Raw genomic sequence first — 22,447 nt, 5'->3', positions numbered from 1 at the left:
TTATCACAGGAGCTGTTATTTGTATAGAGTAACAACTTCTTCTTCTTCCTCATCCTCTTCTTCTTGCCAGTTGTCCCATAACATAAAGGCCCAGTGTTTTGTCTCCTTTCAGAGCGTTGCAGCACTTGTGGGCTAGCTATGACAGTCCCACTGTGGCAAATTCCACAGTTCATCTCCCTTTGATTTGTCTCTCAAGCAGAATTCCTTTATGTAGCGTGACTTTTGGTTCATTTCAAAACAATTCCTTTGACGCTCTTTATCCTCTCCTTAAAGAAGAGCAGGAATCAATGCCAGCTGTACAAAAGAGGGATGGATTTCAAGTCCTGGGAGACTGAGAAGTTGCCATAACCAAAGGCAGTTGTGAGATATATAAAAAACCTCTTTGAAAGTAGCTACAGTTCTCTATGTATAAAATGTGTTATGACTTCTTAAAATATCCCCAAACCCTAAGTATGGAATATGATCAGAGGCATTTGAATTGTGCCTCCATTAAAAAAAAAGTATCTGCATTAAAAGAAAAAAAACCACACTTGAAACAGAAGTCGAATGGCAGATATCTAGAAAGCTTGCAAGTCCTTTATGGCAGTGGCATCCCTCTCATTCTATTCACCATGGAGGTTAATGGTGCAACTTAGATATAGGCCTATGCATACAAACAAATGTACTTTGTGCCCTCAATGCTTCTATCAGATCATGCGCAATTCACAATGCCCCTTTTGCCTGAACATGAGCAATTCCAGCCCATCCTTGTAGGGGGAAAATACAATGTATGTCTGATCACAAATATATATGGCAACCACTCCCATGCAGTAGCACCCTTTTCATTCACAACAATCACTGGTAGCAGTATGCATTATTACATCTTATTCCCACCACATGCAGAGAACAAGGCATGTGGGACCCAAGAAGAGTGGAGAGGTCTGCAGGGTGGAGATGTCTCCAGTGCCTGAATTGTACAGGAATAGTTCTTTGCTTTTATTGCCCAGTGTGTGTCTCTGCCCAGACTATTGCAGACTAATCAGCTCTGCAAAGCCAAGAATTTTCCGAGAGCCTAACAGCATCACTTAACTTTCATGCAACGTCATCCTGGAAAACGAAAATGCATTATATCCTTTTCTCTGGTGTGAAGAAAGGCCTACATTGCAGAGTCTTGTAATAGACTTACAATGTCTGCCCTCATGCAGTCTCCCTAGTCATTGGCTGAGCTGCCGTGGTGTCACAGAATGTCCACAACTATTCTAGCTGCTTGGGGGTAAAGCTGCCAGTCGCAGAACGCTGACAAACTTCTGAAGTAAATGGAGTAATTTAATTTAACATCGCATAGGGACTAAGGTTAGAAGGAACTGTGTGCTTTTTTCATGAAGGCAAAGCAACAGTAAGCCAACCTAGACTTGGGAGGCAGAGTGTGGCACCAGAGGAAGAATGACTGAAGGAGGCCTTTACTAGGCTGCTTTCAGCTTTTTACACGTGAGAAGTAACAATTTCAGGTATTAGAGAGAAGAAGCAAGCAACATATCCAGTGGCCGGTTTGTTCACAGAAAGCAATTATCGAGGTTGCATCATGTGCAGTTGAAGTCTGCAAAAGCAATTAAAGCTCATGGTGTGCTTTCTGAAGTAGCCCTTGCTGTGGGCCGTGCTGTCTGTTCCTGTTCCATTTAACCTTCACTGTGTTTGAGTGAAACGTGGGGCAGTCTCTGCAAAACAGGGGTGTGCTGTTAAACAGCTGCAGTTCAGCAGAACTGGCACACTGGTCACAAAGTAGACTTTGTGCCAGAATCAGATTCCATCCTCCTGAGAATTGTGCTTCCCCTTTTGCTGAGTGCCCTCTATGTTATCAGATGACCAAACGTAACCTTGTTCAGCTAAGAACCTTCGCTTTGGAAATCCTTATCCCCAAATCACCAAGTGTGTCCTGTTACCTTTCCTCTTGTTTCCTTACTTTCCTGATGGAGTTTATGTGCTCTACTGACTGAGCTGGGGACGCGGGTGGCGCTGTGGGTAAAACTTCAGTGCCTAGGACTTGCCGATCGCATGGTCGGCGGTTCGAATCCCTGCGGCGGGGTGAGCTCCCGTCTTTCAGTCCCAGCTCCTGTCCACCTAGCAGTTCGAAAGCACCCCTAACTGCAAGTAGATAAATAGGTACTGCTTTATAGCGGGAAGGTAAACGACGTTTCCGTGTGCTGCGCTGGTGCTGGCTCGCCAGAGCAGCTTCGTCACGCTGGCCACATGACCCAGAAGTGTCTCCGGACAGCGCTGGCCCCTGGCCTCTTAAGTGAGATGTGCGCACAACCCCAGAGTCGGACACGACTGGCCCGTACGGGCAGGGGTACCTTTACTGACTGAGCTAAGAAAGAATGAAGGAAGACCAACAGTAAGTTGAACCAGACCCCATGACAGGCACAGCCTACCCTCCTCCCTGCCAAGTTCTGCAAGGGCAACACTGAGACTATGGAAGAGAAACCCAATAGGGCTGGCTGACGACAAACTGAGGTTGGTGGGGCACTGCCCCTTTCATCTTCATGGACCACTGCAGGACAATGCTATTGACCTTGTGTCTGCTCTGCTGTCCCCGCTCCCTAAGATTCACAGGTGGTGAATCACCTTGTAGAGCAGCAGGCTTTTTCTGATCTTTTTATTATAGCAACGAGCAACAAAGTTCTTGTAAGTGGCAGCCTCCTGGCGTCCGCCATTTTGTTTCTCCCACAGTGCCCTGGGCCAACACAATTTCCCATGCATTTTGGGAAACTAAACATGGAACTGCAACCCTGTCGAGATACAACAGGTGTGCACCTTCTGTACTTTCTGGAAACAATTGAAGACATCTTGTTGCAACAAGCTTTTCCAACTGGATGAAAAGGTCTTTGCTTTAGGCATTCATTGTGTATTGTTTTTAAACCTATCGTCCCTTCTTTTTTGTATGGTTTGAGAAAGTATGTTCAACTGTTTTGTGGTATGCTTGTAAATCGTCTTGAGACAAATGTACACGGTGATTCCTGAATGTATTGTTGTTCTTAATGGTAGCTTACGGGTCCATTGCAACCATCAGGAATCAATGCTGGGGGAGGGAAGGTGAGGATTCCCAGTAGCTGCCAAATTATATGCCTGATGTTGGTTGTGGGTGAAGCAAGGTCCAGAAAGCAAAGTCCATTTCTGTGGTACATAAGCAATTTGAGGCCAGAAGTTGATTGATCCCTTTCCTTCTTTGCCTACTTTTCCAGGAGTTTGTTCCTCAATTGTGATAGTTGCTGTTACAGGTTGAAAGTACTGTGTAAGTTAACTGTGTGTTGGTTCAGGAAGTTGGACAGGAGTTTATAGGCAGGTGTTCCATCTGTTTGTTTACAGAAGGCTGAATGTGGTTTCTGGCACTTGAGAAGACCTGTGGCTTTCTTCAGTCTGAACCAACACAAATGTTGAGTCAGAGCTCTCAAGGCCTATCTGGGATGCTCCTCCGTGTGTTAATAACAACCACGTGTGTTTAAATCATGGCTGGTGTGTAAAGAGACAAGCACTGGCTGTATCGCTGGATTGTGACTGTCTGGATTTTGGAAGCAGATTAAACGTGGTCTATGAGATTCAAGGATATTTAGGGAAGTTTTGGCAACATACGGTGCAGATGCATGTATTTATTTAATACATATAATTTATTCTTATTACAGAAGTGGGGGGAATCGACTGTGGTTCAGAATGCATGCAACTTTCTCAAGCATTCCATTGTGTCCTTTCCTGAGAAATAAGGACTTTGCTACAGTTTATTTGCTCTGGTTGTCCTGGACCTGACAGCATTAATGTGCCCTATTTTGCACTGGACCGACCATTAGAGGAATGTCCTTGGTTTGAAACGCTTTCTGGTCCAAGTCCAGCTTAAAGATGAAGCACCATGAGGCAGAGTTCAGGGATGAAATGTTCTGCCTCAATAGTGGCCTTTTGAAGATGGATTAGGTTATTTTGCTTTCCTTCCAGACTTCAGGCGACTCTGTATGAAGCTCTTTCTTGACTCAGGGCTCTGCAGGAACCAGAAGAGAGCTTTTAGTTTTCAGGGTGGCTTGGGTTTTATTTTTATTTCATTCTCTTCTCCCACTCCAAGTATTTAGTGCAGAAGCCCCCTGCTAAGCAAATGTCTGCAGTGAATATTTTTTGTAAATCAGGAGCAGCCTTCAGGGCTTGTTTACTTCAGAACAGATTTCTCTAAGCATCTCTTTACTGACATTCAGATAAAAGCAGCTTTGTACACAGGCTCAATAAATACGGTGTATCAAGGTTGGTTATATCGCATTTTATGTAGAATCCGGCTTTCCACATTATGTTGCAGCTCTTTTTTTATTTAGTTTATAATTCTTTGATTGACTGGCCCATCAAATTCGCCTTACCTTATAGATTTTAAATAATAATAATAATAATGAATCACATTTAGAAACATAATTATGCAATTTATTACGATGATGTAACTGTAATTTATAATTATAAAAATACTTGGAGCACTTTTAATCATTGTTGATGTGTTAACATCTGACTGTTGCCTCAAGGGTAGGAAATTCTTTGGCAATCTTTTTTGATGTCTTAGAGGAAAACATGTCAAGAAGTATGTAGCCAGAATCCATTTTATTTAGGCACATGAGAAAAATCCAGGTTGCGGTCCTTATACTAAAATAACCTCTGCAGCAGGAATTGGGTAACTTGTTGTTCTACAGCTTACACCATCTCTGATCATTGGCTAGGCCTGATGAGAACTGAAGTCCAGCAATGACCGGAGGACCTCAGATTTTCCATTCTCGGCCTATAAAAGTCTATATTTGATGTGAACTCTGCAGCCAACCCACAATCCAGTGCTGCTCTTGTGCATCTCTTCTGTGTTGATTAGAATTGAAATGTTAGCCAATTTTTGTTTGGCAATTTGTGAGCGTGTGAACTGAAAACTCCCAAAGGTGGAGAGGGTGAGTGAAGTTTTCAAAGGAAGTTTTGGCTTGACTCAGACCACATTCACACTGGAGAGCCAGTGTGGTGTAGTGGTTAAGAGCGGTGGACTCGTAATCTGGTGAACAGGGTTCGCATCTCCACTCCTCCACATGCAGCTGCTGGGTGATCTTGGGCCAGTCACACTTCTCTGAAGTCTCTCAGCCCCACTCACCTCACAGAGTGTTTGTTGTGGGGGAGGAAGGGAAAGGAGAATGTTAGCCACTTTGAGACTCCTTAAGGGGAGTGATAAAGTGGGATATCAAATCCAAACTCCTCTTCTTCTTCTTCTTCTTCTTCTTCTTCTTCTTCTTCTTCACACTATACATTTAAAGTACTTTTTTCTCCCCCAAAGAACAGCAGTGTAGTTAGCCGCTCGAGGGCCTGGTGTGGCGCGCATATCCTGCAGCCGGGGCGGGGTAATTTTCTTTAAAAACCCCTCATATTTTTGTCATTTTGTCACCCCCCTCAATGATGACACCCGGCGCGGCCCGCACCCTCCTTCGTCTGCCACTGCCAAAGAATCCTGGAGAATGGAGACTCAATTTCCCCTCACAGAGTTGCAAATCCTAGAGTTTCCTGCAAAGAAGGATTGTTAAATCTCACTGGGAATTGTAATTCTGTGTGGGGACCAGGGGTCTCCTAGCAACTCTCAGTAGCTGCCTCACTTTACCTAATGGTAAGACCACTCACAGTTTCAAGGGTGCTTTGGGAATGGGGGTCAAATTAGACTTGAAGGAGAACGTACTTGAGGGGTCATTTGAGGAACCTGCCGCTGCCCGCCTCTCTCTTATCCCTTTCTGGTACCCATCATGGGATACTCATTTTACTAACAGAAGAAGTGATGGATGCCTTCATCTCTGGGATTTAGGGGTGGGGAGTGTTGAGGAGGAAGGAAAGATACATTTATTTTCCATTGCAGAATGGAGCCAGCCTCTTCTCAGTGGGGAAAACCAAATGCTGTTCTTCCAGTAAGATCAGATGTGGGCAGCTGTAGAGAAATTCCACTCTCTTGGCTGCCTGTTCCAAAGCAAAGTGTCCAAAAAGAGTAGGCTTGCAATGTTGTGTGTCCCCCCCCCTTTCTGTTTCATGCAGTGCCTGTCTACTCTCCCTGCTGGGCTTTGCAGATGAGGTGTTGAAATATTAAAAGACTTGTGCACTTGAGTTCTTTGGAAAGTAAGGAATGCCTTGTTTTCCCTTGCTGGCAGGCTTACAAATGAGAAAGCCCCAAGGCAAACCAGAGGAGATGGTGCGTGGTGACAGGCATGAGGTCGAATCCCAGCAAAATCCAGCGTTCTGAAATGTTTCTGAACTCTTTTTGCAAGGATCAAAGCTTGAACTGCTGAGAACTTAAGGATTTTTGAAGAAGGGAGATCCTTTCCTTCCTAGGCCATCAAAGTAAATTTCCTTTGGAAGGGAGACTTGCAGAAGTTTCCTTCAGAAACATTGCCCTACATGCCCCATCCACTTACACTAGGAATTGAAACTATTAAGTAAGTCTGCACCAGTATTCTCGCATTTCCATTTTGGGGTAGATGCTCACTCCCAAAAAACACTTTGAGTGAATACTCACATTTTAAACATTTTATGCAGCGCCATGTCCCCCTGGTTGTTGCTTCAGCACAGTTTTCTCTTTGGATGGTATTCTTTCTTTCTGGAACACTCACATGGGTGATCTCAGCTGGTTGTCGGTAGCCTGATGAACAAGGTGGCTTTGCAATGCCACAGAGCCAGTCAGACTCAACTGTGTGCTGACAAAACAAAGAGCAACTGAAGGCAAATGAGAGTTAAGAGCAAATGAGGGCAGTGTGCATTAATAGATAAGCAAGAGTGTGGCGAAACTGTTGAAAAAGGGAGGCCTTTGTCGGCACTGGCAAAAATATTTTAAAATATTTAATCATAACTCAAGTACAGTCGTACCTTAGATCCCAAATGCCTTGCAAGTCCAGCGTTTTGGCTCCCAAATGCCGCAAACCAAGAAGTGAGTGTTCCGGTTTGTGAACATTCTTTGGAACCCAAACTCCGATGCAGCTTACATGGCTTCCAATTGGCTGTAGAAACTTCCTGCAGCCAACCGGAAGCCATGCCTTGGTTTCCAAAAGTTTTGGAAGTCAAACGGACTTCCGGAATGGATTCCATTCAACTTCCAAGGTACCACTGTATTAGGCAACAACTACAGTGGTACCTCGAGTTACAGACACTTCAGGTTACAGATGCTTCAGCTTACAAACTCCGCTAACCCAGATGTAGTACCTTGGGTTAAGAACTTTGCTTCAGGATGAGAACAGAAATCGTGCTCCGGCGGCGCACCGACAGCAGGAGGCCCCATTAGCTAAAGTGGTGCTTCAGGTTAAGAACAGCTTCAGGTTAAGAACGGACCTCCGGAACGAATTAAGTTCTTAACATGAGGTACCACTGTAATCACAAAGATCATGCAAGATTTGCATGTTGAAGTATTATTAAAAATGCAAGTGCAGCTGATCAATGCAAGACATCAGAATTGTCCCAGAGTTGGTGCTGGAGCCTGCCTATCTGCCTTCTCTGCCTTCTCCTCTTGGAGTCCTTCTGTTCTTCAGTGGCCTGGTTCTCACATCACACTTTGACAAAGTGCAGCAAGCCTAGTTGGGTGAACATTTTGTCTAAAATTGCTCTTGTATGTTGAAAGCTTCAATTTGACCTTCCACGTCAATCCCTAGTTAAATCCGCTTTGCATGCAAAAGCTCCCCAGGTCAGTCCCAATATCTCCTGGTAATGCCTAGGGACCCCCCCCCCCAATATATATATATATATATATATATATATATATATATATATATATATATCTCCGGAGAACCTCTGCCAGTCAGTGCAGACACCACCAAACAAGATGGACCAATGGCCAACTCTCCATGTTCCTAGGTCATGTAATACATGAAAAGCTGTAGAAGCTCAGATTCTTCTGTAGTTTTCTAGTTCTTGAGTGGAACAGAAATGGTGGTTCTGTTTTGGTTTTCCCTCCAGAAGCCCAGGTAGCAAGTTGCTCCCAGAGGAGGGCAGAGGAGAAACACAGAGACAATGTTGGCTCCTTTTTCTCCAGCACATCCCACAAACAAGGGCTATTAAAAGCAGCATAGATGGTAGTTGATTCTTCTTTTTTTACAAGCGCGGAAAGGAATGTGCAACTTCCCTGACTGATGTGGTCTTTGCTGAGACAGCAGTAGCCTCATGCTGGCATTAAAAAGGTGCAGGCCATTGATTGTTGGGGAGAAGGGACCGGGTGTGTGTGCATCTTTTAAGAAGACAAAAGATCTGTGCATCCACCAGCCCAGAAACTTCCCTGATCCCAGCAACATTTGCGGCGTTCCTTCCCTTGCTGTCAGCCACAGTGCCCATCCGGACTCCCTGCTCCAGGCAAAATGCCATGAGCAAATGAGGACAATATGAAACTGCTGGCATCAGAAATTGGCACACATGCAGCTGAACAATGGCCAGTCCTAATGACCTGTCAAGCATGCCATTACTTGCCCTGGAAATCCACAGTAATCTCCAGTCAAGCAAAGGACACCCTTCTCACTATTTCTCCCTATTGCATTTATTCATCTATTTCAACATATACCGCTAAGCAATGTGCAGGGAGGTTGCAAAGGATGCAGAAGACAAAAACCGGTTAAAACTAACTGTGAAATGCCTCCTGTGTGCTTTGTTGTTACCGCAATGAATGTTCAAAGGGGTTTTCTCGGTGGCTGCTGCACAACTGTGGAAACTCCCTTCCCTTGGAGTCTCATCAAAGTCTAATCCTCAGTGTTCTCAGTTCCTTGAGGAAAGTGCTCAAGCGCCTAATTGTTCATGTGAAAAATCAAGGAGTTGCAAGTATTTGATACAGTTTTCATATATTTTTATGCCACCAGTCCTCCTTCCACCTGCAACCTGGCACACTGTTCCATTGTAAGTGCAGACCTCAGCACTGGTGAGGCTGCCCTAGTCAGTTCCATGCAGGGCTTGTGCTGCGTATAATAATATAATAGTGATAATTTATTATTTATACACCGCCCATCTGACTGGGTTTCCCCAGCCACTCTGGGTGGCTCCCAACAGAATATTAAAAACACGATAAAAAATCAAACACTAAAAACTAAACACTAAAAACTTCCCTAAACAGGGCTGCAGTCAGATGTCTTCTAAAAGTCAAATAGTTGTTTATTTCCTTGACATCTGATGGGAGGGCGCCACTACCGAGAAGGCCCTCTGCCTGGTTCCCTGTAACCTCACTTCTCACCGCCAGAAGGCCCTCAGAGCCATAGCTGTCAACTTTCGGATTTGAAAATAAGGGATCAGCAGCCTCACCTGTCCTGGGGACAGTCTACAGGATATCTAACAATCCGGGATAGCAGCAGGAAACGGTGCTGGAATAAGGGAATTTCCTGCAAAAAAGGGAAGATTGACAGCTATGCTTGGAGCTGGACCTCAGTGAACGATAGGGTAGCTGAATGAATGAAGGCTGAATGATGGGGGTGGAGACTCTCCTTCAGGTATACTGGGCTTTACAGGTCAGCACCAACACTTTGAATTATGCTCGGAAACTTCATAAGGATAGAACTGAGATGTTGCTTCAGCACAAGGCCTCCTCAGACTGAGCTTTGAAACAGAAGCAGTTGGCTCTGTCTCAGTAGCTGGGTCTGCCTTCACTCAGAAGGAGGCTCTTGTTTAAAGGGAGCCATCCTGCTTTAGCAGTCATTTGATCCAACGGAGTAGGGAAGAATAGGGCAGGTTTGAGGAACCTCCTGGCCAAATTTGGCCCAGCGTAGTCCTCAGGAGGCTGTTTTCTCCAGACCACTCTCATCTCCCCTCACCAGATGCCATGTGAGGCATGAGTTGCAGAAGTAAGTAGGGTGGATCCCTTCCGCAGGAACTCAGTGACACAACTGATCCCTTTAGAAAGCATAATTTCTAATGATTCGTTTACAACTTTGAGAGAGGGTTTTCACCCACCCACACAAATGTGCCAAAAAAGCATTCAGCCAAGCGCCAGCAGACTCCTTTGCTTCCGTTGCACCACGTATGTCAGTGTCCAATGATCTGTACACCCATCCCTGTCTTTATTTTCAGCCCATTTAGGTGAGCAGAACCATTGCTTACATAGAATCATAGAATCATAGAGTTGGAAGAGACCACAAGGGCCATCGAGTCCAACCCCCTGCCAAGCAGGAAACACCATCAGAGCACTCCTGACATATGGTTGTCAAGCCTCTGCTTAAAGACCTCCAAAGAAGGAGACTCCACCACACTCCTTGGCAGCAAATTCCACTGTCGAACAGCTCTTACTGTCAGGAAGTTCTTCCTAATGTTTAGGTGGAATCTTCTTTCTTGTAGTTTGGATCCATTGCTCCATGTCCGCTTCTCTGGAGCAGCAGAAAACAACCTTTCTCCCTCCTCCAGCGGACATGCCTCAGTGCTGGCATTTCTGTGTGCAGAGTTTGGAAGTGCCAAAGCAAGGAGAGTTCTCAGTCCATTGCAAATCTCCGGAAAGCTCCATCATCATAACGACAGGTGCTAGGCAGCCAATGAATAGGCCTGTCTCTTAAGCTGAAGAGATACAAATGAATGTTACATCAGTTTTAAAGCCCTTCACCAAGGCCTTGGAAATTCCCAGGAACTCTAAATACTCATGCAAAACAGCAACCTGTTGCCTGTGCTTTGAACCCCACATGCATTGGCATCCACTTGGGAACTGGGGCGAGGGTGCAAATGGCAGTACTCAGTTGACCAAGCAACTGGAGGTAACAACCACCTCTCCATGTAGTTATAACCAGTGCTTTTTTCCTGGGGGGATGCAGGGGTACGCATACCCCTAAACATTTTGTGAATCTAAGTTTGGCCTTGTTGAGGGGCAGTATTTCAATATGAGTAAGAAAATGAGAGTCTCCCTAAACATTTTATTTTTTTTAAGAAAAAAAGCACTGGTTATAACAGTGCAGGAGTAAGGTACAGAGGGACTAAATGCAGTAGAGACATGCTTAAAGTCCATTGTATTTGTTGTTTGTTTCCTTGCTGTGCCTGTGTGTTTGTATAGCTCTTTAAGCAAGTCGGGCACAGCTGGCCAGCTTTCTGTAATAAGTAAAGCAAATGACATTGATGATCCTTTATGTTATTCCACCATTCCTCCTGCATTCCTTTCCTCTCAGCTGTGTACTTCTGTAGCTCTGTGCCTACAACCTGCTTCTCCCCATCCACCACCCCCATAATAATAATTTATAATAATAATTTACTACTTGTACACCTCAACCACGTAAGGAAGTCTGGTGATCTTCTACACACAGTCGTACCTGGTTTTGGAACAGCTTAGTTCCCGAACGTTTTCCTCCCGGATGCCGCAAACCCGGAAGTGACTGTTCCGGTTTGCAAACTATTTTTGGAAGCCGAACGTCCGACGGGGCTTCCGCGGCTTCCGATTGGCTGTAGGAGCTTCCTGCAGCCAATCAGAAGCCATGCTTTGGTTTCCAAATGTCTTGGAAGTTAAACGGACTTCCGGAACAGATTCCATTCGACTTCCAAGGTATGACTGTATCTACTTAATAATTCCTGCCAGATAATAAGGAAGGGTTGCATATGGGAAGCACATGACTCCTTTACTGAAACAACTGCATTGGCGTCCGGTTTGCTTTTTGACATAATTCAAAGTGCCGGCGACAACCTTTAAATACCCTAAAAATAGGTTGGGACTGGGTATCTGAAGGACTGTCCTCTCCCACACGCCTGCCAATAGCGGCCATCTTAGGAAGCCCTCCTGTGGCTCCCAGAATTCCCTGAAATATGCTTGGTTTGGATCAGGGAGAGGGCCATTTCCCAGCTCTAGATCCAGTGAAAAGTGGTTGCTCAGCAAGCCACAGGTCTTCGCCTCCTGGTGACCTGCCCCCATGCCCGCTTGCGATTCGCTAATTGAACAAGCGGGCAGGATCCATTTCCCAGGCAAGCAAGCTGAGCCTGGAAGCTTTGTTTGCTGCCTAGGAAACCGTCGCTGGGGCTTCCCCGTCAGATCTCAGCAGGAGGGGAGAACATCGGCCTGCAATGGCACCCACCAGACTTCTGAGCTAGATGGACCTGTGCACTGAACTTACCGTGCAATCCTATACATGTCTACTCTGGAGAGCCAGCGTGGTGTAGTGGTTAAGAGCAGTGGACTCGTAATGTGGTGAACCGGGTTCGCTTCCCTCTCCTCCACATGCAGCTGCTGGGTGACCTTGGGCTAGTCACACTTCTCTGAAGTCTCTCAGCCCCACTCACCTAGGGTAGTGATAAAGCGGGATATCAAATCCAAGCTCTTCTTCTTCTACTACTCAGAAGAAAGCCCAGTGGAGTTCAAGGAGCATTCCTCCCAAGTTAAGCTTAGTAGCCTTTCCCAATCTAGCAGCCTCCAGACACTTTTGGATTACAAACTCTCCCCAGACAGCATGGCAGTTGTGATGGGAGCGGTAGTCCAAACCATTTGGAGAAGGGCACCATGTTGGGGGAAAGGAGGCTTGCTTGGTACAAAGCAGTTTCATACGGCTTTAAAAGGCATTGTGGCGACCAGTCATTCCCCATAAACATAATGTGCAGAGATGAGACAAGCCATGCCTTGAAAGCATTTGAGTGCTGTCACGAACATGAAGAACAATATTGACTCGACTGCCTGTCTGGTTCTCTGACTCTCTCTTGCTTTTTATTCTTCTCATGGCCCTGTTTTCTTTTAGCTGCTTTCATTTATATAATGGTTCCATTCTCCCCCCCCCCCCCGCCCCCCACAAATTCCAAGGTTGCTCTGAAATGAAACGATGCTCTGGTGTAAACAAGTTGCAGGCAGACCCGCTTAGAAAAATTCCTGGGGTAGGATTTCAAATAAATCTTATTTCATGGGGCTTTGGAAAGCACATAGGGACTGCAAAGGAAGCCAGAATCCTGCCACTTCCGGGGTTGGGGGTTGGGAGTGGGGAGAGACGAGGGATGGTGGAAAGAGCCTTCTTGAAGAAAGTCCTTCTCTGGTTGTCTATTGCCTGCAAAACTATTGTTCTGGGATGCTGCTGAAACCTTGCTTCAGAAGCAGCATGTCACTGTATAGCTGCTCTGCGCCACAGCGAGATACAGCTATGGCTTCACGGTCTTCTTATGGGATTCTTGGAGGCATTTGCTTTCACCTCCTTGGCTGAGCTCCCATTGCTCGGTCCCAGCTCCTGCCAACCTAGCAATTCGAAAGCACGTCAAAGTGCAAGTAGATAAATAGGTACCGCTCCGGCAGGAAGGTAAACAGCGTTTCTGTGCGCTGCTCTGGTTTGCCAGAAGCAGCTTAGTCATGCTGGCCACATGACCCGGAAGCTGTACGCCAGCTCCCTCGACCAATAAAGTGAGATGAGCGCTGCAACAACAGAGTCGGTCACCACTGGACCTAATGGTCAGGGGTCCCTTTACCATTACTTTACCTGGGATATAGGATGCTAGACTAGATGAACCTTTGATCTGATCCAGGAGAGCTCTTGTGGCCTCTTTTTATTAGAGACTCATGAGACGTCCCAGTTCACTCGTTTATTTCTATGCCACTTTCTCATGGAATTGGCTCACAAAATAACAAACGAATATTAGCAACAATGAAAAATCATCTTGTCTGCAAGTAAATCCCAACAAAAACGAATCCATACGATATTGTATGAAACAGTACAAATAAGGCAACCTAATTCGGCAGCTTGAAACTAAAGAGGAGATGCAAATAGGAGTAGAGATATTTCATCCCCTAATACTACTTTCTCTGTGATGCTGAAGGAAACAAAGGCAGGAGGGAAGCCATTCACAGTGACTGCATCTTCTGGCTTTCTGTAAACTGGTAGGGCTGGAGCAGATTTGCAATCAAAATGCAACCTACAGTTACTAGGAAATCTGCTTGGGTCAAGTGTGCCTCAGAAGTATATTGCATGGATTTATCCCATGGGTAGGCAAACTAAGGCCAGGAATCAATGTGTTTTTACATGAGTAGAATGTGTGCTTTTATTTAAAATGCATCTCTGGGTTATTTGTGGGGCATAGGAATTCGTTTGTTATTATCTTTTCAAAATATAGTCCGTCCGTCCCCCCCACAAGGTCTGATGGACAGTGGAGCGGCCCCCTGCTGAAAAAGTTTGCTGACCCCTGAATTTTATCCTATACCAGGCTATAATATAGAATTTAACTCAGGAGCAGTGAAATCCATAATTAGGGGTATGGCCATGGGCTCCCAAAGGTTAAGCGGCTGTTTAGAAGATTGCTGTGTCCTGTGCCATCTGGCCAAGTGATCGTCTTTGTGGAAATCTGAATTCTTGCTTGCTCCATTTGCTTTTAATGCTGGAAATAAGAAATCTCATGGAAACATGCTCCACAGGTCTCAGAAAGGTTTTTGGAAGCATAATACAAGTAGTTAAATTCCTACATTTTACGACTGCGGAGTGTGAGTCAAATGGTGGTTTCATGTCAGTCAAGCTTGATGGAGTTGGTGGTTGAATCAAAAACTGGAACTCCTGCTAATTCTAAAAGTTCTGCTTGCTTTGCACAAGTTCCAGATAGTTCAGACACAAGTTGGGCTGCAACCTTTAATCAGTAAATGAATCAACTTAATCTATAGTTGATTATATTGGCAATCCATGTGGCTAGAAATGTAATTTAGATTTGCCTGCAGTTGTTGTTTTTATGTCAGGTTGGTTCTAGAGCATTACTGTAAAAGTGCATGAAAACAGACAACATGGCTACTCTTAACAATGGGTGGGCGAGATCAGGTGATACCCCATTCCTCTAAGAGTGTTGCTTCATTGTAGTCGGCCCAATTTGCCTTTATTAATTTAACTTACACTCATGTAAATATCTGTTTTTTAAAATAAAGTAAAATAAACCCCAATCTGTTTGGCTGAATGCAAATTTATTTAGATGTAATCCTGTAATGGGCTGGTGAAATGAAAATAATAGAAGTCTTATAACTGGTTGACATCTTTAGTGTCATGCACAAATCCATCCTGTCTGCAGTTCTCAGAAGTCCACCCAGTATCCCAGAGTACACCTCCCTGTGAAGGCACTAATGACATAATCTACCCATTCAGCAAACTTTAAACCAGCCAAAAGCTCCTGTCTTTGCCAAGGATGACTTCAAAATAAATGTGGACCAGAATTTTAGGAGGGAAATTAAAAGTACATTTTCTTTTGGGAAGATGAAGCTCTGTGTTGTCAGATATCTTTAGATGTTCGTATGTCAAAAAACACCTCTCCCAGCATGCTTCAGACTTAACAAGACTGTGCCATGATATCGCGTTTGTAAGATTTTAGGAAAACTTAATTTTAGTTGTAGTCAAGTTAGAAAGTTGGATGACAACTAACAAAGCTAATAAAAGCTAGGGGTGCTTTGTGTGTGTGTGTGTTTTAATAATAAAAGCCAGTGTGGGGACTCACTATAGTAATAACTAAAGCAGCAATCCAAAATATAGAAAGCCAGCAAAATTTTGCTGGCTTAAGTATGCCAGATCCAAACTCTGTTTAGGAGTGGGAATGCTGGCTGGCTAAAGCCAGGTAGAGGCAAAACAAGCCATTAAAACAGAGTTTGACTTTCACCGCCATCTTTTTTTGTGACTGACTGAGCTGAGCGGAGTTAGGGTTTGCAGGCTGCCATGATCCTCAAACTTTTTAAACAGGGGCCAGTTCACTGTCCCTCAGACACTGTTGGGGGCCAGACTCTAGTTTGAAAAAAAAAATGAACGAATTCCTATGCACACTGCACATATATTTTTTTCTTTATTTTTTGGGGGGGGCTCCAAGAGAGTGGGGCCCACAGCTATTTTTTAGCTTATACGTAAATCTGGCACTTGTTTGCCTTGCTGCGGTGCACCTGCGGGGTGAAACTAAGAAAAAGGGATTTGGGTGGGCGGGTGTGGCGGTGCCAAGAATGGCGAGAAGGGGATTAACGGAGACCCTGGCAAAAGAAGGAAATGCCCAGATGGCAACAGAAATGCAGCAAAGCGCCTCTGCCTGAGTTCATGAAATGCAAAAGCGACCTTCGGCATGTATATCATGCATTTAAATCTCTCTCTGCTCCAGGCAGCAGGATGTTTGGGGAGGGGGGCGATGGAGACAGGCAGGCTGGGAGAGGAGGGCCATAGGCCCATTAGACAGTGGCGGGTTCAGCAATTGCTGGGCGGGGCGGGTTCAGGACCCTGGCAGGCCAGATTTGGCCCACGGGCTATAATTTGAGGACCCCTGGCCAAGACCAGCAATTTGCAACTGAGAATCGTGGCACCTTGCAAGATTCTGCTATACCCGGTTGCAGATGCCATCCTGGCAGAAGGTATCTGAAGAAGTGTGCATGCACACGAAAACTTATACCCAGAACAAACTTAGTTGGTCTCTAAGGTGCTACTGGACATATATTATTATTTTTTATATATTTCAACTGTGTTGAAGACAGCCTAGCTAGGAGGGTTTGGGAAAGTTGCTGTCACCTAGTTTCAACTAGTTTCAGTTCCTTCATTGGCAAAATTGGGTGGCATGGCAACTTTCCTGTTTTAACCATTCGTTTTGAAGCCAAATGGAAAGTAAATGTGATCTACAACTTTGCACTTGGGGATCTTATGACATTGGTTTGTGTTGTTGGCATCCATCCATCTCAAGAGACAATGGAGTACTTTGTGTGTGTGTGAAGGTAATCAGACGACCATTGCTCTAAGTTGGTGTTGACAATGTGTGTTTGGTGCTGCACAGATGGCAATTGCGGGGTTCCTGCCCATACAGAGAGATAGTTCTTGCGCCGTGTTCTGGTGATGGTGCCTGGAAGCAAAACATTTTGCCCCTTACATACCCCTCCAACCCCAGCCGTTCTCAGGAGAATTTTGCATCTTCCTTGTTCAGCTGCCTTTTCTATCAGGAACAAGGAGCCAGAGGCCGCTGTCATGCCGAGATCTTATGACTTTCTAGCATTTGATCTTAATAAAACGTTCCTGACAAAGTCGGATGCCAAAACCGAGTATCTAGAAAATTATATTTGCAGAAACACATAGAGAGCTGCATTATCTTTCCCTCCCCGCTTCCCCCGTACGTAGTTCGCAAAGTCCATAAACTGGATTTGCAGACAGGGATGCATGTCTTGGGTTCAGGGCGAATGATTAAGAATCTGCAAATGAGTTTGTTCAGAAAGCTTGTTGGAATGGGGCAAAAGACAAAAAGAACAAATGCCAAAATAAACATTTCTGTGTTTGATTTTGAAGGCATTGGAGGGGGCCGTGGGGGGAGGGATTCTTTTTCTAATTGAAATAGTTTCTGAGCTCTGTCATCCTGACAGCCTAGGCGTTTCACATCGCTGCCAGAATCAAATCCAACCCTCCAGTAATCAGAGAATCCCATGTGTCTGTTTCCGGGGGGTTAGGGGAGAGAGGGGGAGAGAGCTATAGAAAGCTGTAAAGAGGGACGTTGACCCAGTTCTGGGTATATTTCAGTACACATTCTGGGACGGGCGCTTTGCTTTCTTCTGTGGGAGATCCTGTACTAACAGTCAGTCCTTCCAAATGCTGACCTCTGCGCTGCTTGACTGCAGGAACTTTTCACAGAACTGATTTTTCTCCGGAACTGCAAGGGGAGGGAGAAGACGGGAAGAGCTAATGAGCGAGCAGACCGACTGTCTGCCTTTCTTCCTGAGGAGGTCTGGTTGGTGATTAAGGTTGGAACTAGATGTTAGGAAGAAACAAGGGGCTGCCATCAAAAATGGCAACCTCATGTCAAGTTGCCTCCTCCTTCCCCCCTCCAATAGTGTGCAATAATAGCAATCTGTGATGGGCCGATCCTTGTGTTGTACATTTCCTCCGTCTCCAGCAGCTGGGGATGTAAGAAGGCAGCAATTTCCATTCCAGCCTGCGTTCGTCACAGGCAGCGCTTTCTCCGTTCCGCTGCAGTTCAGTTTCTGCCAAGCTATTCGTCTCATGCCTGCTAATTAACAAAACTTAACATTCATCTCGGTGTAAAGGAAATGTCAAAGTTATGTAAAAAGAAGTCATTGATTTTGCATCACTTGTGGGCTTAAAAAACAAAAATGATTTGCCTGATTTCCAACTTGACAGGAGACAAACATGCAAACTACAACAATTTCTGCTCCCTGTTCCATTTTCACTGGGGTTCTCTCACCAGTAGCAGCCAGTGTTGTGGAGAAGCAGGGACAAGAGGGGGCCTCCGACTACAAGGTCACACTGTTTGTCCAGCCTGAGTCTCCAGATGTCGTTGGGCTGCAAATCCCATCATCATTGACCATTGGCCATGTTGCCAGGTGTTGATGGGACCCAAAGTTAGGGAAGGCTGATCTGGCCCAATATCAATATCTGGCGACAGCACTTCAGAGTCCTTGATATATTTTCACACCACCCACAATCTAATCCTTTTAATCACAGATGCCAGCCATTGAACCTGGAACTCTCCTCCTTGCAAGGCACATGCCCTACCAATGCCTTTTGTTCCTTCCTCTCCCCACATCATAAGTTTCCATGCATTTATTTTCTCACATTATAAACCCTGCTTTCCATCCATCATGGATCCCAAGATGGCATGCATTTTAACCACCCAGGCCCTTACCAGACCCAATCCCAAACACACTTAGCGTCTTCAGTAATGGGGTGGCAAGACATTGCAGGGTAGAGGAGAGAAGGAAGGATTGCTATGGCAGCTTGTCTGAAGAACACAAGAATTCTCAGGCTGAGGGCCAGGATTCTGTTTCCAACAGAGGCCAGAGAGATTTGCAAGATGGACATGCTATCGCCAGCCAAAATCCTGTACAGATAAAGTCCCTTTGTAAATGGAAGTTCCATTTAGCTGGCCTGTTTTAAAACTGTATTTAATAGTTGCTATTCTCTCTAGCTCCATTCCATGTTGCCATATTGCCCTCCAGGGAGAAAGGCAAATGGCTGCCTGGAACATCTCACCACAGGTTCCTCTTTCAAAGGGCTAGCCTTAAAATTGCTGACACCGTCAAGCACAGAGTTCCCCAAAGGTTCCAGACTCGTGCGAGAATTTGGCTTGGACCTGAAAACCCAAACTTTAGCCGCACGGGGCTGCAAGTTTCAGTCAGTCCCTCGGTGGGATTAGTCAACTAAAGCTTTAATTGCAAAATTTGAAAGCATGCTAGTTAAGTCACATAACACACTCGCTTTGTCAAACGGATTCTGTTTATTCTCCAAAACGGGGGGGGGGGGGTTAAAAAGGATTACCGAGTTCAGACAATGAAAACTCCCAGCTACATCAATGCTTTGTTGAAAGATTTCAGTACTGCTGATGTAATGAACAAGCTTACATGTAGCTCTTGGCTCTGCTATTATTAACAAGTAGGTGTGGTTAAAATCACAGCTGAAGAACGCCAACCGACTAGGGCAGCAGGGAATGTGTTGCTGAGGTGTTGGAGTGCCTGCTCAGTGCAGGCAAAAATACTGCAAGCGAACAGAGGTTTGCAGTGGAGAGGAAACAGACAAGGATTGCTCAGCAAACAAAACAGTGCGGAGAAGGTTACTGGAAGGTAGAAATTTTGAAGCCAGTGCTCTGGCCCTCCAGATGTTGCTAGACTGCAGTTCCCATCACCCCTGGCCATGGACCATGTCAGCTCAGGCTAATGGAAGAGTCACGCCCTCTCTCTCTTAAAATGTTATCTCATGGAGAGAAACTGTCACCTTATTTCAGGATCCTCAAGGGAAAAGGGCTTTTTTTTTATTGAGATGTTGCAGAATGTAATATATGCAAATTTAATCAGTTAAAAGCCAAACAGTTAATCAGCTAAAAGATCCTGGTTGACAGCCCTGCAATTTATGACCAAAACAATGCCTAATTAATATTTATGCAGCTATTTCAAAGTGAAAAGGTCTTTTTGGATCGTTTCTCGAACACTATTTTCTGCTTTTTAAAGGGATTGGCCTTTTTTCAAGGGAGAACTTGTCTGTGTAACATAACATTTCTTCTTCATGGCTTCAGCTCTGCTAATGTTATGTGGGTGGCTCACCTCAAAGTAAGGCCACATCCTTGCATTTAAAGCACCACTGTGCCACATGAACAGTCACGGCTTCCCACAAAGCATTCTGGGAACTATAGTTTGTTAATAATGTGGAGAGTTGCTAGGAAAACCCCATTCTTCTCATAGTGCTACATTTTTTCAGAGTGGTTTAACAATATATCCATTTTCCCAGGGGACTCTGGGAATTACAGCGTTGTGAGGGGAATAAACTAAACTACGGTCCCAGGATGCTTTGGGTGAAGCCATGATTGTTAAAGTGGTTTAATAATGCTTTGAATATATGGTCTGATGTGGCCTAATAGTCCCACATATAGGAGCTCACCTGATTCTTGTAAAAGCCTATCTAGAAGCACAGAATTGTGAGTCAGAAGCGACTCTATCTTGTCCTGACAACATCCCCAAACAGCACTTAATCACCATATATTCCCACAGTACCAATTTGCCACTATAGTACTATTTTTCACCACCAACATTTTGTGTGTGGTGGCAGCAGGACCTCCCTAATATCTTCTATGATATCAAAGAATCACAGCAAGCACCTGCTGGGTTCCACAGCTTCGGAAACAAGAAGTTAAAAGGTTGTCCCCAACTCTTCCTTCCTTCTTCCCTTGCCACAAAGCAATTCCTCCAAGACCTGTAGGATGAATTCCCATTCCACAAGGGCTATAGGTCGAGAAAGGGAAGCCGGAAAATGTGGGATCAAGCCAAGGTCACCCACTGGCTACACAAGTGAACAGAGGTTTGATCTCACATCTTTCAGATGGCAGCCCGTTAGGTATTTAATAGGCCAGACCTGTGATTACTGTGTGTTGGCATGGCGTTTTCACGTTTATCGCCACAAGTATTGCACAAACATTGCTAGAGTGGATCATGCCTTGTCCCTCGTGTGCCTGTGCACTACTGCCCTCTCCTGGACAGAAACAAAACTGCTCCTCTTCATATCCGTATCACATACACATTGTACAAAAGGCCTCTTTTCAACTTCCAGTTTCCATGGTGAAAAATCCGAATATGGTATGGACTTGTACTTGTGCCTGTTCTCAGGTCAGGTACGCATTACGGCAAGAATTTTGCAGTGGATCTTCATGCTCCAAATGACTTGCAATTAGTTGGGGTGGGGCATAAATCCTTCCTAAGGTACAAATATAGAACAAGTATATAAAGGTCAAGCCTTTTGCTTGTAAAATGAACAGAAAGCTAAATACCGCCCAACATATTGGGATCTAAGGCTGATTTAGTCAATATCTCCAATAACTCCAGATGTGCTGATATTACCATTCTCAAATCCCTCACACAGTCATACATGCAGTAACCTTTCAAAGCCATTCATTCAGACTTTGCTGCTGTATCCAAGAACAAGTTTCATCACAGTGGTTGAAAGGAAGGGGGGGAGAGACTAGTAATTCAGACGCTTTTGAAACCTATGCTTTCTTCTTAAGCAGATTTTCAAGCTTGTCTTCCAAAGCACAAGAGCTGCAAACCATAAAAAGGTTGAAAGAGAGAATCTGACAAACTTGACCAAACTGTGGACTTACAGAAAATATATTGGAGACTGAGTGCATCACATGGACCATATGACACACCCACACACCTGTTCTAGAAGCTTCCTATTTCTGTTTTCCATCATGAGTCACCAGAAAGCTCTGATTGCTTTTATGAAGTGAACCCTGCACACTTAAAATGGATTAGATGGTTTAAAATTCTGACAGGATTTTTAATCCTTAAGATGAATTTTGCAGATATAGCAAAAGCAACAGGCAAACTAATGGCTATTACTACTTGAATCTTCTTCACAGTAAGGAAATATATTATTTCCTTTTGAAAATCACTTATTTCTTCTCGCATCACATCTGACCAGAAGGTTACATATGTATCTACGTGAGGTAAAACCTGAGGAAATATTATCACTCCCATTGACCAATCTTTACATTTGCATATGAAAATTCTCACGCTGCTTTCTGAAATTTTCAATTTGTACATGGATATTCACAGAAAAGGCTTGTTCTCATGTTGTTGCCTTCCCACCCTCTCATGAAGAAGGAATGCAAAGATGGGCCTCAGATGATGATTGTAGGGTCCAAGTTGGTTCCTATGGGGAGAGCCGGTCCTTGAGGTATTGCAGTCCTGAGCTGTTTAAGGTTTTACAGGTCAAAACCAGCACTTTGAATTGGGCCCAGAAACTAATTGGCAGTGCAGTCAGGCCAGGATCAGTGTAATATGCTTAAACTGTCTTGATCCATTGAGCAACCTGACCACCAAATTATGCACTAGCTGAAGTTTCTAAACCCTCTTCAGGGGCTGCCCAATGTATAACACATTGCAATAATCTAACCTAGAGGTTATCAGAGCATAGACAACAGAAGTTCAGCTATCCCTGTCCAGAAAGGGGTTCATCTGGGCCACCAGCCAAAACTGATGGTAGACACCTCATGCTACTGAGGACACCTGAGCCTCGAGTGACAACAAAGGATCCAGGATTACCCCTAAGCTACAAACCTGCTC

General features: G+C 44.8%; 2 protein-coding genes across 3 annotated transcripts in view; one reads left to right on the top strand and one right to left on the bottom strand.

Moving 5' to 3' along the window:
- The window catches only part of LOC308581639 (uncharacterized protein C3orf49), a 239,089-nt gene that overhangs the window by 34,289 nt on the left and 182,353 nt on the right, over window positions 1-22,447 (bottom strand). The gene's annotated exons all lie outside the window — the stretch shown is intronic.
- Window positions 1-22,447, top strand: part of PRICKLE2 (prickle planar cell polarity protein 2) — a 252,106-nt gene that overhangs the window by 225,410 nt on the left and 4,249 nt on the right. The window lies entirely within an intron of this gene.

The sequence above is a fragment of the Podarcis bocagei genome, assembly GCF_964188305.1.
Source record: "Podarcis bocagei genome assembly, chromosome: 2".
NCBI lineage: Eukaryota > Metazoa > Chordata > Lepidosauria > Squamata > Lacertidae > Podarcis > Podarcis bocagei.
This window is presented reverse-complemented; position numbering and strand designations above follow the sequence as displayed.